This window comes from Leucopleurus acutus, assembly GCF_964270905.1.
Source record: "Leucopleurus acutus genome assembly, chromosome: 8".
Lineage (NCBI taxonomy): Eukaryota > Metazoa > Chordata > Mammalia > Artiodactyla > Delphinidae > Leucopleurus > Leucopleurus acutus.
This window is the reverse complement of record NC_139151.1, coordinates 97,348,071-97,354,070: the sequence shown is the minus strand read 5'-3', so window position 1 is coordinate 97,354,070 and position 6,000 is coordinate 97,348,071.

Here is a 6,000-nt window from a genome sequence, read left to right as displayed (position 1 = left end):
TATTGCTGAGCCTTTTTTTCAGGTCTGTGCGGACTCTGAACTTGTGGGAAGAACCTCTGTGCTTTGGTCATCTTTGCATCGTTCTCTGCTCTCCAACTTGCACTGCACCCAGCAGACAGATATAAAATAAATGTGTTTTGGAGTTGATTTGACTAAGGATCCATGGGTTAATTTTTAGTAATTTGAAGGCTGAAGTGAACTGATCTAATGTCTGATACCAAACCAGTGAGGGATTCAGACACAGAAGTGAGCCTTATAGGACTTCGGTGAAATATTAATAGAGTCCCTGTCAATGACAATAGTATCTCTTCTTCCAGCAGCAGCTGTGACCTTTATGAGTTAAGAAGCACCCTGGGGACCCTTCCTACAGGGCTGGGCCCCCTGCTTTTCAGCTACCGAAGCCATTCACCAGTGATGGTCATGCTGGGGCTTGTGGAAGAACATGATGAATAGCTGAAAAGGATGCTCGAAATGTCAGCTAATGCCCCCAGAGTGATTCACTTGGGAATCTGCTGGGTTCATAAGAAGCTTTCACTTCCCAGCTGCTTCAAGACATTTGAATAGACTTTGTTCTTCTTCTCATAGAGTCCAGGCTTATTAATATGAAATATGTATCTATCTGAACTGATGGGCCAGAAAATAGAATCATGTGAGAAATATAGATAAAAATATTTTATCTATAAAATAGTCCAACTTCCCTGGACTACGTTTTTAACAAGAAAGAATTTTTCTGAGTTTCAGATACCTATACAATTTGTTGGAAAAGAGTCAATTTCATGGGGACCATCAAATTCTGAGCTTAATTCCTTAGACCAACATATTACCTGAAAAAGTGTGGACTTCTGAAGAATAAGGCCAACAGTGATTTGTAGAGTGAGGGACAGATACAGGGGAAGAAGGAAAAGTTTTTTCCAAAAATTGTAGGATTCTGGAAGGCACATTTGATTAGTTACTGTATGAGTTTTCTACTGCTGTATGACAAATTAACCCCAAACTCAGTGGCTTAAAATAAGGAACATTTATTATATCGCAGTTTCCATGGGTCAAGAATCCAGATGTGGCTTAGCTGAGAAGCTAAGCTGAGCTTCTGGCTCCGGGTACCTTACAGGCTGCTATCTAGGTGTTAGCCAGGTCTGTGGTCTTATCTCAAGGCTCTGCTGGGGGAATGTCCTCTTCCAAGCTCATTCACATGGCTTTGGCCAGAGACATCAGTTCTTTGCCACATAGATGTTTCCATAGGGAAACTCACAACATGGCAGCTGGCTGCCCTCCGAGGGAGAGTGGGAGAAAGAGAGGGAGGAAGGAGAGAGAGAGACACACACACAGAGACAGACAGAGATTGAGAGTGGAAGCCAGAGTCTTTTCCTAATCCTAATCTTGCTAATCTCAGCGTCTCATTACTTTCTCAATATTCTGTTCACTATAAGGGAGTCACTATGTCCTACTTATGCTCAAGGGGTCAAGGGGAGGAGATTACACAGGCCGTGCATACCAGGAGGAAGGGATCAGAGGTTGCCTATCACAGGCACAGAAAGGGATGGAAAAGTCCCTTTTGCTGCTGGACCTTATCATAGCCTTCTGTCACTTAGGCAGGCATTAACCAGGTCCAATTCTCAACAAGGTCCAGAATGAAGCTTACCATAATGCCAGAGCCAAGTCTTTTTGTGACCGTGCAGTTTGAGCAGAGAGCTCTTTTAGCAGGGCACTTTCTCATCACTGATGTAGTAGAGATGGAGGTAAGGTGCTGTGCAAGTTCAGGGGTACTCGTATCATTTCCAGCAGAGAGATCAGGCAAGACTTCCTATGGGAGACAACATTTATAATGAAATTTGAAAGGAAGAGAGGATAGTGTGGAGAGCAGAGCTGGGATGGGAGGAAAGGACATTCCAAGAGGCGCATCATGTGGACAGAGCCCCAGAGGTGGGGAAGAGCAGGCTGTGTCTTGAGGAAGCCATGCTGTAGGTCAGTGTTGAAGGTCAGTGAGATATTATTACAGGGACTTGGAATGCAGCTTCCCTCCACATCTCCTCCACTGTTCCTTCATGCTCTCTCCAAGTCACACCAGATACTTATTCTCTGTGGAAGCACAACCTCATAATTCACACAGTTCAATGTCTCCATGTTTGTTTCAGGGAAATGACTTTAGCTAACGCAAATCTCCTATGTCAAAGAGGAATTACCAATGTTTGTACAACAAATTCTTTAATATGTTCACTGCCCAATACATTATATGACTATTAAAGTCTGAAACCTTGGCTTCTCCAAGTCTGGTTTTCCTTAATTATTCTAGGGCTAATTGTATGTGAAGGCAGCCATGTTCATGGATAATTTCAGAAAGGACCCACAGCCCACTTGGTTAAAAAGAAAATACCTAAATTTCCATCACTCTAATAAATCTGTTGTGTTAAAGCGTAAATTCTAGAAGGCTTTTGTCAAAATGCAAATAACAATCCCACGTCAAAGATTCTTTCATTACTCAGCTGGGGGTTACTCACAGTAGTTACCGGCTGGTTGATGTCAGGGGAGAGGGCAGAATACAGAGAAGGCAGGACCAGCTGAAGCACCACAGTGTAAGGGATGCAGAGGCATCAGGACACCTGAGGGCAGAGGGCAGAGGACACCAACAGTGGAGGCCACAGCGAGAATCCTATGAGGGCAGAGCTGGAGGAGCCTAAGAGTTTATGATGACCATTTTTATTCTGTAGGTGAGGAATCTCTATGGAGGAGAACTGAGTTGGTGTATCTGGCGTGATAGGCCCGTGGGGGAGCAGGACCTGGAACCCAGGGTTCCTGAAGCTGAAACTGAGTGACCAGCTCCCATTGTGCTCATGTCTAAGTGACCTTCCCAGATCCTTCTCCTCAGAATCAACCTCTCTCTGCCCCATGCCCTTTGCCCTCTTGCCTACACCTTTACTTGGCCAATCTCCATCTACCTTGTATTAAAATGATGTGCACAGGAATTTATCTTTCCCCAAATAAATGGACATCTATCACTTGTGGTCCAGTATTCAGTCTCTCTTCTTTTAGTAAGAGTGCCCTAAGTTTCCCCTGGGAAACCATTCTGCTCATTTTATTTTGTGCTTGGGAATGATTGGCTCTATCTGCAGTGAGAAGCACGATCGCTCCTCCCCTAAGCCATTGTTTCAGAGAGGGGCACACAATCCAAGCAGAGCCGGTGAGCTCTGAGGAGATATCTTCTGGGATTCGTGGAAAGAAAGGCTTTCTGTCCATCACCATATTTGGTCACGTGAGGCTTGGAGCTGCTACAGCCATTTACCATCAGGAAGGAGACCAGCTTGAGGCTGAGGGTGACTCATGACAGAGGCAGAGCTGAGAGATGCAAAGAAACGATGTCTGGATTTTATTATTTGAGCCTTTGGATAAAACTCAAACAGAACCCATTTCAATCCTTGGAGTATTTACCTATTTGAGCCAACAACCTAAAGTGATCCCACTCAGGTCTTCCTCTCAAAAACTAGCAAACAATGAATGAATGCTCACCTAACATGCGCGAAGCTAAATGTACTAAAGAGCTCCTTCCAAAAATAATAGACACTTGCAAAGGCAAATTTTATTTTCAAACCAGATGGCAGAAACTTCCTTATTACTCTAAAATGGTACCTCTTTGAGCTTAAGAAAATCTTAACACAGGGCTTTTAGGAGGGATTATATAAGAAGAATTTTCATAGTGTATTTGACTACATTTTCTCAAAGAATTCTAACAATCATTTTGATAGGTTATTATAAATGAAAACATGACCACCCTGTGAGATTTAAATATGGGACTGTTGACAAGTGCTCCAGACACCAATGGCCTGGGGCCTATTCCCCAGTGTAGACAGTGGTTTAGGTACATTAGTCAGACTGACTCTGGTTCTCATTATTGTATGAATAAGTTGTTATAAAAATGTAGACTCCAGACCTCCTATGTCTGACTCAGTTAAAATTTCACATGTTAAAAAGGGAAGATAAGAATGTTCTCTTAATGAGCTAATCATCACACACTTACTTAACTCTTGCAAACAGAAGGCTAGGTATCCTCTTTATATTATTTTTTTTATTTTTATTTTTTGTGGTACGCGAGCCTCTCACCGTTGTGGCCTCTCCCGTTGCGGAGCACAGTCTCCGGATGCGCAGGCTCAGTGGCCATGGCTCACGGGCCCAGCCGCTCCGCGGCATGTGGGATCTTCCCGGACCGGGGCACGAACCCGTGTCCCCCACACCGGCAGGCGGACTCTCAACCACTGCGCCACCAGGGAAGGGAAACCCTTAGGTATCCTCTTTAGGTATCCTCTTTAGGTATCCTCTTTAAAGCTGGTTGACTTTAGCCTCTTGAATCATCTCTCCAAGCACCCCAAATATTCCTAATGAACACTTTCAGGAAGTAAACTCTGACTTCCTTTTACTTTCCTTGTGAAAGGCCCTTTATCTCACATTTTTGAGTGTGGTTGAACCATATCCTCTTTGATGCAATGACTTTGGCCTCTTCAGCTAAGTTCTGGATCGGCTGTGACACTAATGCTAGATTGTAAGCTCCATGAAGGGAGAAGTCATGTCTGTCTCGCTCATTTTTATGTCCCCACTCAACTCAGAATCAGACACAGAGTGTCCATTCCAAAAACATTTGTTGAAGAAATGAATTTCTGAAAATTGATTAGGGAATGTCAAGTAAGATTGAAAGTTGAGTTGGGATGATTAAGTAAGATTTCTGTAATACAATCATAGACATGAGTTGAAAAGGAATGTTAAAAATCAGAGGTGTAACGAGCTGTAGTGGAAAGAAAATAGAATAATACAAAAACCCCTAAACGTCCATCTTTGCTTGAGTTTTCCTGGCTGAGGGATTTGGAAAGCCGTTTGACTACCCTAAGTATCATTTTCTTCAACAACACAGGGTGAATTCATAGAGTTGCTTTGAGGGTCAGACAAGATGGTGTATGTAAAATCCTTTGCACAGTTTTGGACACTGTACATATCTCTGGTGCAGAAATTAGGGAAAGGAAATGATAATTCTAATGTGAGTTGAAGGAGAGCATTTGATGTGGAAACTAGCCAAGTAGAGGGCCCTTCCTTGATCAGCCGACTCTAATTTATTGGGAGATCTTAAGGTCTTATCTGGTACATTCACCAGTTGATGTCACAGTGTCTTCTATATTGATGATAAGAGTTTTAAGGGGCATTGGTGGTAGGGGGTGCTTATAAAAAGCTTCTGGAACTATCTGGGTGTGTGTGGGGGAAAGGGGCCCTGGAAAAAGAGGAAGCTTACAAATTCCATTTCTGAAGTCTTAGTTTAATCTTAAAAAAGTAAGTCTCAAGCTCTGGGGACTAAATAGGGGTGCTGTAAAAGATTTCAGTGACTCATAAAGGACAGAGGACATGACGGATGTTTCTGGAGTTTTATATAATTTTGAACTTCTGTGACACAGGGATAGATATGGGCTGCAGCATAGTTTAGTTGATAAGATCTAAACTTTGGAGTCTAACATACTCCTGTATTAGATTCAAATACAGCTTACATCTCTGTCAGTGCAATCCTAGGTGTCTCTGAAGATCAGTTTTTTCATCTGTAAAATGGGCATGTATATTAGCTTTTGGTTATTAAACACATACCATGTGCCAGGATTTGTGCGAGTCTCTTTATATACATATCAGATTTAACTGAAAGTATCAACCTTATACAGTGGTACTGAGATCAAGTAAAACCATGCACATAAAGTACATATTCCAGGCACGTAGTAACTATTCAGTAAATGGTTGTTATAATTATCATCATTATTGGTTATTATTACAGAATTTTAGATTTCAGGTTTGGTGTTATTGTAGGTTGTGGTTAAGCTTGAAACTGAACTTTTTATAATAACAATCTCTTACCTTCTTATAATCCTCCTTATGCTTGTCAGACCCCTGAGAATGTATTGGGGCTCAGTTCTCTGAGTCTTCAGTCTGGATTTGCTAATCAGAGCCCACTTCTTTCTGAAGGACATGAGAGGCATCCTGGCC